This window comes from Lissotriton helveticus, chromosome 11 (assembly GCF_964261635.1).
Source record: "Lissotriton helveticus chromosome 11, aLisHel1.1, whole genome shotgun sequence".
Taxonomy (NCBI): Eukaryota; Metazoa; Chordata; class Amphibia; order Caudata; family Salamandridae; genus Lissotriton; species Lissotriton helveticus.
Genome location: NC_136072.1, coordinates 1,180,593,349 through 1,180,604,062, shown reverse-complemented (window position 1 = coordinate 1,180,604,062; position 10,714 = coordinate 1,180,593,349). Strand labels below are relative to the sequence as shown.

At 46.6% G+C, this 10,714-nt stretch overlaps 1 pseudogene; it reads right to left on the bottom strand.

Moving 5' to 3' along the window:
- Positions 1-5,129: 5,129 nt before the first annotated feature.
- LOC144791615 (dynein axonemal intermediate chain 1 pseudogene) lies at positions 5,130-9,167 on the bottom strand (annotated as a pseudogene).
- Between the last annotated feature and the right edge of the window lie 1,547 nt (positions 9,168-10,714).

The window sequence follows — 10,714 nt, the reverse complement described above, 5'->3', positions numbered from 1 at the left end:
TTATAAAAAAATAACGTTTCCAACTCATCAGGGCCCATGACTCGCTTGAGTGGCCACCTACTTTGTACAAACTCCATCATCTACTCATACAGAATAAGCTTTCTTTTTCATCACTCCCACTGCTAACAACCACCCTGCATATCAAGAAAATAATTATTTAGTTTTTCAACAAATTCCTCTTCATTGACAACCATGTCTCATACCATGAGGAGTCCCAATTCACAATCAGGTGTCAGATTCCTCAATGTATGGCAAATGCACCACTTGACCTGAAGTCCTTACCCAATTAGACTCTCCAAACCAGTGGTCATGAAAAGCTATCCACACCACAAAACTTTGGAAGCAGCAGTTTGTGCAAGTGGAATACACCCACCAACAAAGGGTCTCTTTTACAAGGGTTTGGCACAAGTTAGCACCACAAGGAATCTTGCTGCGCTGCACTGCGGCAAAAGAAAATGGCAGAAATGTGCTGTATCTATGAGATACGGCTCATTCCTGTCCTTTGCCCTTTGCGCTGTTGCACAATGAGCTGCCATGCGCCAACACAGACACTGTTGCTCGATGGTGCGAGGGTGTTTGTGTTGTATGGGTGATCGTTTTTGTGCAGGAATGGACACCTTTCTGCACAAAAACAATCATAAGAGGTGTTTTCTTCTTTCTATATTCGCTGCAGAATGCTGCGCTCATAGAAAGAGGAAAATAACGAGGATAAATAAGGATATTTCTCCAAGTTGCTCCTCCCTAACAGCACCCCTGGGGTGGTGTCAGAATCTGATGTGTTATTAGGTTTACGATTCCTCATAAATCTGGGAATGCTGCAGATTCCTTGAGTGCTGTGTAGTAACACCCACACAAACATCCATGGAGCGCCCCTTTCACGCAGCGTTCTGCATGAGAGGGGCACATATTTACAAGGCCATGGAAAGCCACATCAAGTGGATTTGCGCGGCCTTGTAAATATGCTGTGGCACATTGCGACCCCAGTCTCCTCATTGACAACCACCTCTTGTGTCATGAGGAGTCCCGATACACAACCAGGCATCAGATTCATCAACGAATGGCAAATGCACCACAAAACATCACTGACCTGGAGTCCTCAGCCACTTAGACATTGACAAGGGCGCAACCTTCAAATCAGGTGTCACGACAATCCATCATCACTACAAACTTTGTAAACTTTCAGGAGGAGCAGAGTTTGTTCAACTTCATACCAGCATATTCCCTTCAGTAATGACGCTTCTAAACTCTGATTTTTGTAAAAATATTCAAACATAATCAAATAAAATTTTACGTCAATATTAGACTCTCTGGCCTCTGCTTCATTGTGGTCTTTGTGTGAACTATTTTCCTGTGATGTACAATAGTCTTCTCCCGACAGTTTGTGACCCCTCAGAAAGGACAGGATGCAGGCACAAGGCTACATCAGGGCGGAAGCATGGAGACCTCTATGTGTTAGGAAAACAAGCCCAATAGCCAGCCGTGTGTGCACTGATCTTACCTGAATACAATCTTCACACTTGCTTCATAAATTAGGTGCACTAGACAACTCCTCAACATCCATGCTTTCATCTATATAAATATGTGCTGAAGCCTCATATGGCATTAGCAATAATGGGGTAACCCTGTGTCCTTTTTGTATCGCTTTGTTCGCCCTAAGTGTGGCAGGGTATGCTCAGACGTGAGTCCCTTGCTCACTTGGCCACTGGATTCAAGATAGCCTGGCTGATGAGGATTATGAATCCGAAACTGGTCCCAGGATGCTTGTTTCCGGTCCATGGAAGACATGGCTTGGCAGTTCGGGCTGGACTGTTCCCATGAGGCACAGGGTCAGACTGATTTGCATATAGCCATGTCTGAAATGGGGTGGCTGAGTGGGCTAAAGAATGGTGATGGATTAAACCCAGATCAGTTGACTGGGGGTGAGTGTTTGATTTGCTCAAACGCTCCGTCCATCATCCCCTTTTGTATCGCTTTGTTCGCCCTAAGTGTGGCAGGGTATGCTCAGACGTGAGTCCCTTGCACACTTGGCCACTGTATTCAAGATAGCATGGCTTATGAGGATTATGAATCCGAAACCGGTCCCAGTATGCTTGTTTCCGGTCCATGGAAGACATGGCTTGGCAGTTCGGGCTGGACTGTTCCCATGAGGTACAGGGTCAGACTGATTTGGCATATAGCCATGTCTGAAATGGGGTGGCTGAGTGGGCTAAAGAATGGTGATGGATTAAACCCAGATCAGTTGACTGGGGGTGAGTGTTTGATTTGCTCAAACGCTCCGTCCATCATCCCCTTTTGTATCGCTTCGTAACCCTGTGTCCCTCAGAACCTTGGTATTTTATGATATATAAGGAAGTGGTTCTGTCGGGAATGTAACAATTTCTTTGTTTAATGTAAATATATCCAGAATATACAATTTTTAGTAGTAAACATTATAAACTTATTGAAAGAAAAAGGTTCAATGTCACATTTAAAGAACCAAATTGAGATACGCGGAACACACCACAAGGACAAAATATATTTTGATCAAAGAATGACAATTGTATTGTATGAGTATTATACACACAAATGAATGAATGTGGCTGTCAATAAAACAATACAATACCAAGCGATAAAGTGATTGAAGTGCAGGACCTGTGACTCGTGGTGATAAGTGAAAAAAAGTGCTGTACATATACTATAGAGGGAACCAAGACTTCTAGGCCGACACTGACTAGAGACGCTGAAGCTCCTGCATGCAGACGCTCCAGCTGACAGCGGTCTAAACATCCCTTGTGGGGTGTCCAACTCGAGACCAAGAAGGGCTCCTAAATTCTCACACTTCAGGTAATGGGGTTCGACTAAATCCTAGAAGGATTCTTGGCTTTAACACCTACTCACATACTAGGTACACTTAGGTACATCTAGATAGGCATCGTAGGAGTACGCGCACTTTTATCATGCTTTTTATATTCATGTATTTATTCATGCTTATTGCAAGATGGTAGAACTGTACTATGCTTTTATATTCATAATTCTGCTAATCATATATCTCTGCTACTGTCTAATGGTTGTTGCAGCTCATATATTTTACACGAGAATAACAACTGTTCAATAAATCCTTATTGAAACGCCCAGACTGTTTATTCTGTGTATCTCTGAGATAAACTAAGTGAGCATGAGTAACTGAGCGAAAAGTAGTACATTGTTTCCATGATCCTGAGGGATTAAAGTTGTTGTTGTTCTAAGGTTAATGTCACAAAAGAATTTCCCTTTTGGGTGCAACCTTATATAATAGAAACTGTTTTTATCCACAACAGCTCATTCATAGAGGAGCAAAAAGGAAGAATTGATTAAAAAAAGGACAGTTTATTTAATAGAATTTGTCAAGAAAACCTATGCTTACTTGTCATCAGATACAGTTACAAATTAAAAAATATGTTTTCATTCACATAATTATACACAATAAAAACTCATTACAATATACAAGTGGGAAACAGAAGCCAAAGGATTTGATGAGTCCTATTAGCATGAGGTAAGTATAGGAGCAGTGTTTATAATCCCACTCTGATATCCAACTAATTTTTCAATTAGAGTTGTTATCACCAGGACTTAAAGTACTTCAACTCAGAAAAGGGGCATCAACGCGTTTCGGTGGGCAAAATGTTTAGAAGCCAACACCTTCTTCCGGATATAATGATAGAATCCCACATAAAATTTTAAACATCTTATACGGAGACCGCTCTAAGTCTCAGTTATATGTAGGTTGATGCCACAACAGTGGCTATCTAAATTTCAATTGGGCGCAGTCTTAGTTCAATTATTCTTTAATTCTTTTTTAAAAGTCACTCTAAGCATCCATCCTCGATGTTTTCCATTTATTTAATCAGATTAAATAAATGGAGCGCGTGCCTTGATAAGGAGCCCCTATCAAGAATAGCAGACCGCTGGCGGTCGTGATCTGGGACTACCTAGTAGCCCGACAACACGTGAAGCAAGTTACACACGCCCTTTTATTTGAGAAATACGGCCAAGTGTCCATTTTTTGGAATGCAAGATTAGATGAAAACATCGAGGATGGATGCTTAGAGTGACTTTTAAAAAATAATTAAAGAATAATTGAACTAAGACTGCGCCCAATTGAAAGTTAGATAGCCACTGTTGTGGCATCAACCTACATATCCGGAATAACTGAGACTTTGAGCGGTCTCCGTATAAGATGTTTTAAATTTTATGTGGGATTCTATCATTATATCCTGAAGAAGGTGTTGGCTTCTAAACATTTTGCCCACCGAAACGCGTTGATGCCCCTTTTCTGAGTTGAAGTACTTTAAGTCCTGGTGATAACAACTCTGATTGAAAAATTTGTTGGATATCGGAGTGGGATTATAAACACTGCTACTGTACTAACCTCATGCTAATAGGACTCATCAATTCCTTTGGCTTCTGTTTCCCACTTGTATATTTTAATGAGTTTTTATTGTGTATAATTATGTAAATGAAAAAATGTTTTTTAATTTGTAACTGTATCTGATGACAAGTAAGGATAGGCTTTCTTGACAAATTCTATTAAATAAACTGTCCTTTTTTTAATCAATTCTTCCTTTTTGCTCCTGTATGAATGAGCTGTTGTGGATAAAAAGTGTTTCTATTATATAAGGTTGCACCAAAAAGGAATTTTTTTTTGTGACATTTGTCTTCAGGCACCCTACCCTTTTGGGCGTTGGGGTCCCTCTCTTTTGTTAGAGGTTGTTCTAAGGTTACCAGAAACTAATCTCTCCCCAGTAAGAGAAGACACTAGTGGCACTGTGAGCTAGCTTAAATGCAAATAGTTTAACATTTCTCGGTGGGGGTGTACGGAACCAGTCTGCCACCAATCCAACAGTTTACGTTATCCAAACGCGCAGGTCCTGCACGGGAATTATAGGAACTACACGACATTGTCACAACTGCTTCCCCTCAGCAAACCTTCATTCTGTTGCTCTCTCCCAGCTTAAATCTTGCACCACTAAGATATAGTGCTTTCAATCAAGCAGCAATGCTGGCAGAGGACAGACAGATGTTTTTGTCTGCAAGTGCAGCAGTCAGGCCACGTGACTTGAGATTCGGGAACCTGATTATCATTCACAAGAAAATACTAAGTTTTAGTTGGAAGCAGTTGAAAGAGACATTTTATTTAAAACTAAAATAAAAATATTTAACAATAACAGAGGTCAAAAACATGTACAATCATTTTGAGAAAGTGCCACAGAACCCAAAACACCAACAAACTTTCGTAAACGACCAAAATAAATGACTGGGAAACCACTTGCAGGACATGCAGCCATGGAGGTAGGAAACAAAAAGCCACAGTGGGAGCAAGGGCTTGTCTAAGGCCTTTTGTCTCAGTTCAAGGAGTCTTAAATTTGATCCAGACTATCACGTTCATTCATTGGAAGGGGGTACGTGGCCCACGGCATGTGTGTGGGGGTCAGAAGTATCAACACCCTTCCAAGGCAAAGCCAAAGTGCAGAAAGGCAGAGGTTTCAATGCAGAGTAAAAGTGCAACTGAGAACCACCAGGACAGTGGGTTATAGGGCAGTGTGAAGTGAGGGTGTGCAACTGTCCCAGGAGATGGGCGTCTGGGCTTTAGAACTGGTCCAGTAATAGGGATACTGGTTGGTGGTAGTGGTGCACTGACAGACATCTGAGTGGGGTTCGGTACCAGGGTTGCAAGTACATATAGGACAACCCCAAAGTTTTAAGGCACTGCATGAGCATCTGACTTGGCTTGGAGGGTCCAAATTCTAGCAAAAAAAAGGCGCAAAAATTGTATCAGAAGCAAAACATGAACAAAGAGACTGCCAGGAAGACGGGGCTCCAGGAGATATGTTGAAGTCACGTGACACAGACGGCCAAAGGAGGATATGGACTCAATGGCGGGACTTTCGTTGCAACTCATGATGTCAGCATCCAACTTAAAATGCTAAAGGAGCCAAGCAACACTTTTGAACCTGATAGCACAGGTGTTACATCAACTCTTGAAAGAAAGTCATCAACTTCCCTCATGTCCACCACCCAGTGAAACCTTCACCTCTGAGGAAACCCCTTTGGAGGGGAGTGGCAACTCACTCCTGTCTTTCTTCAACACTTAGGGAGAGCTAGGTGACCCTTCACACTTGCTGTTGCCTGCCTTGTCCTTCACCACCCCATTCAGAAGGTTATCAGCTTAGATTTAGGAGGGTTTTAAAGTGTAAAAGTGAACCAGTCAATGTTGTTTTTTTTTTTTATTAGTTTCCCAGTACCTCACCATTGGGTCCATGCATAGAAACATTTTAGGATAATTTCAGGTGGGGCGTCAGTGGAATATTTTGAGCCACCGGAGAAAGAATAGTTCTGGTTACAAACAGGAGATCAAAAGAAATTGTTATAAAACTTGCTTGTCTCTCTAATCAAATTGCTTGGCTGTATAGGTCTATACAACACTGACACTTCGAAGAAGTTGGACAAACTCCTGCCAGGACCCCTTGCCCCTTCCCTTCCAATCACAGGGCTGGGAGTCATTTTGGTAGGCGCTGCCAGACCTCTGTTTGCAATGTGAAGTTAAAAAATGGCAGCCATCTCTCTGGCACCAAAAGTTCTCAAACTGAATGTCCTTTGGGACGTTGAAATAAAATCCTGTTAATAGTATGAAAATGAAGCTGTCAGAAGACACCACTGGTCTGACCAGTGAGGTCTTGAGGAGATGGTATGATCCAGAGTGATCTGCTTGTGTTGGTGTCTTCCAGCAGAGAAATCCATTTATTTTCACAAAAGAGAGTGACTTATCTTATTTCGGAACTGGTTTTTCAGGATCTCTCATCAGGCTCATCAGCTTGTCCAGTTTTGCAATCTCATACTCGGGTCCCTTCAGCTGGTCTTGCGTGCCTCGCTTTTCCTTCGGCAGCCTGCGAAGGTTGGGAGACAGCTTCAGGCTGGTGACGGTGCCCTTGTCATCCCCAACGATGAGAATGGGGAAGGAGGAATTAAACTTGATGTGAGTGAGCTTGGTCTTCTTGGAGGCCACCACAGCCTGCTCACAGATGGATTCATACTTGTCGATATTGAGGTCAAACACGTGGACCCTGCCGTCTGTGGTCACAGCGGCAAACACGGTGGAAGAGTAGGGTGCCCATGCCACATCGCCAACAGCGGAGTCCAAGTCGAAGGTGAAAATTGGCGTCTTTACGGTTTGATCCCAGATCTTGACTGTCCAGTCCGAACTGCACGAAATAAAGACCCCGGGGTGGAAGGTGTTCCAGTAGACTGCATCAACCGCCATGTCATGCGCATCGTAGCTGTCCAAGAAGTTGCTTGAGTAGGTTTTGGAGCACTTGTAGATTTTGCCTTCCTCTGTGCCAACCAGGAACACGTGCTCCTTCTTTTTGTGGAAATCAAGGGCGGTCCCACAGGCATGCAAGGTTAGGTGTAACGCTGCTGGCAGATCTTTGGGAGAATCATTCAACAGAAGACTGATGACATCGTTGTGGACGAGCTCGTTCTTCACCAGGGTCCAGGACACGACACGACCGTCAGAGGAAACGGAGATGAAGTTGAGGTTGTTGTCCAGATTGTCCTTCAGCCACCTGACCTGCCAGACGGGGTCTGTATGCTTGCCCTCCTTGGCTGAGCTCTTGTAATTGGGCAGCTGGCCTGGTTTCACCAGGTTGTAGAGGGCAACGTTGCCATCGTAGAAGCCGACCGCCAACAGGTAAGGGTGGTCCTTGTGGAAGTCCAGACACATGACACCAGTTTGAGTTTTGAAGACAAACTCTGGGTAGGAAGGGTTCTTCAAGCTGTAGAGGAGCAGCAGCCCCCGGCCCTGCTTCATGAAGTCGTAGGAGCCGTAGGTAGCAGCGAAGAAGTCTTTGTAGTTGGGGCTCCAGCAGAGACCGGTCACCGCTAGCCCCTTCGTTAGGTCAATATGGAATTTCCATAGAGGAAGAACAGTCCCCTCCTGGTCTCGGTACTCATCTGACCTGTCTTCAAAGTACTTAAAGTCCTGGGAAATCTCATCAAAGGTGTTCTGGTTGATCATGCGCTCCACAATTTTGGAGACCTTGGACAACTTGCTGAGGTCGGTCACGTAAGTATCGAAGGGCAACTTTGGGGCGGGCAGCTTGGCCTCTTCCTTCTTGGCGGCAGTCGTCCCCTTCTGCTTGGCCTGCTCCAGCTTGGCTAGCTCCGCCTGGTAGGCGTCATAGATCTGCCACTGGGTGGCATCGGCCGAGAAGGTGGCGCGGGGCGGTAGGTCGGTCTGGGTGTTGCGGTCACGCTGCGCGTTGTTCTGGGTCTGCGCGGCGCGCTCGCTGAAGTTGAACTTGTTGGTGAGTTTCTTGGCGCGCGGCGCAGGTGGGGGCTCCTCCCCCTCCTCCGGGGCTTCCGGAGCCTCCAGCTCTTCCATGTCCTCACCCTCCTCACCCTCCTCGCCCTCCTCGCCCTCTTCTTCATCTTCAGAGGGGATTCCCCAGGGCAGCTCGCCCGTCCTCAGCAGCTGGCGCCTGGCCTCGTCGGATTCCCGGTGCAGGAGGCCCCCTTCCTGGCTGTAGTGCACCACCATCTGATCCACGGTGCCCATGGACCTGAAGGCGCGCTCCCGGAAGCTGAAGCGCACCAGGTTGTGGGGGGCGCTCTGGTTGTGCGCGGTCAGGATGACGGTGACCTCCTGCCGGAGCTCGGCCTCGCTCAGGTCCAGCTGGTCCGGGGGCCTCAGCAGGCCGCGGCCCCCCGCGCCCCATTCGTCGTCGTAGTAGCTCCATCCGTCCTGGCCGTCGTCCCGGGCCCGGCCTGTGATGCGGGGCCCCACGCTGGAAGGGCGGTGCCCGATGGTTGAAGGGCGGTGCTGGGGGTAGTGGGTCCCGACGGTTGGGCGGCGCCCCAGGGCATGCTGGGGCCCGAGGGTGGACCGGCGCGCCGGGGCATTGGCATCGTGCTGCGCAATGGTGGGCCGGCGCGCTGGGGCATTAGCCTGCTGCTGCGCAATGGTGGGCCGGCGCCCCGGGGCATTGGCATCGTGCGGGGCGATGGTGGCCCGGCGCGACGGGGCATTGGCATCGTGCGGGGCGATGGTGGCCCGGCGCGACGGGGCATTGGCTTGCGGGGGCCCTTCGTTGAAGAAGCGGGGGTTCACGGAGGCCTTGCGGTCCGCCATGGCGAGGCTGGCCGGAGAGGCAGCGCGGTGGTCAGGGCAACGGATGGCGTGCGCACCGGCGTTGTCCCGGCAACGCTCCCAGCAAGTATGGGTGGAACCAGGGGTCTTACACAGGGCAGCCATCCGCAGAAAGGAGATTGCAGACCATGGGGCAGATTTACAAGCCCCTTGCGCCACTTTTGCGTCACTTTTAACCTGGGAAAAGTGGCGGAAAAGTGGCGCAAGGGGCTTGTAAATCTGGCCCCATGAGTTTAGGAATTGCCTGGAGAAGAGTAAACTTGGGAAAAGTTGTGTATATATTGTGCGAAAGGCAGAAATTACATAAGAGCCATAGTTTTTGGGAAACAATTGTATATGCAAAAATCGTACCTAAATTGAGAATTCGCCAGCATTTATTTAACTTTCTCGATTTCTCAATTGGAGCACGCTTCTGGACTCTGTTAGAGCAACTGCCAAAAACAAGTGTTCCTTGGCTGCTCCAATAATCTCAACAAGGTGACTTTTAAACTTTTTAACGTTTTTTTATTGTGAGATAAATCGAGGAGACGACACAGAGAGCCACACCCCCCATAACGGAATGGCAACACTATTAGGCGTCATTTAGAACCTTGCAACCACCATGTTCCAAAGTGGAAGGTACTAAGGTAGGGACAATGGGGGAGGACAAGGGAGGGAAAAAAGAAAGAAGGTAAAACACATCTACCTAGTTACAAAGTGGATGGGCGCACCAACAAGAAATTCAAAGCTCTCCAATATTTTAATTCCAAATCTGCTTATTTATTTTCACCCATCAATTTCAACAAAATTCAGCCAATGCGTTTCATTCCAACAACTATTTTACCTTCGTCAGTGCTTAATGCAATAACATGTAAGTACATCTGTATCGTGCGTAGTGAATTAATGCAATTCCATCAAAGTCATGGCTATATTATTCTAGTATTCTTACCCATGTGCAACTGAAGGAATTCAGACATTTCCCTGGAAGCAGGTAGTAATCTATTAACAGTGACGATGGTCAAAAGGAATCATTTTTTTACTAAACACTTCCCTGAGAAACCCTAACACCTCAGATGTACCAGCACATTTTTTACAAACCTGACCTCAACCCACTTAGAAAAGGAGTCTGCTAGTGCAAGAATATATTGTACTAGCGGCCCGTCCCGACGTTGTCCGGGTATGACAAAAATGATGTAGCACTGTAGTTGTAATGGGTCATTAATCACTTGCAGTAATCTTGTTGTTTGGCAACTCACCTTGGCGCTGAAGTTGAGCGTGTGTGCCCGCTCCCAACTTCTGTGGCCTCGCAGTCTGTATATACGGCACAGCGATTACCCGCTCCCATGCGCCATTATCCGATCCCATGCGTCTGTGATTCGGCACGCGTCCGCTATGTACGACGCTACGGTTGAACGTGTGTGACCGCTCCCAATTTCGCAGGCCTCACAGTCTGCAAAAGTGTCACAGCCGTCCTGCCGTGCACATCGTGCCCGGGTGTCTTCTGTATGGCCTCGTACTTTCAAGCACGTCAAAACACGGCGTGGGCCCCTGAGATGCCACACGCCGCGTCAA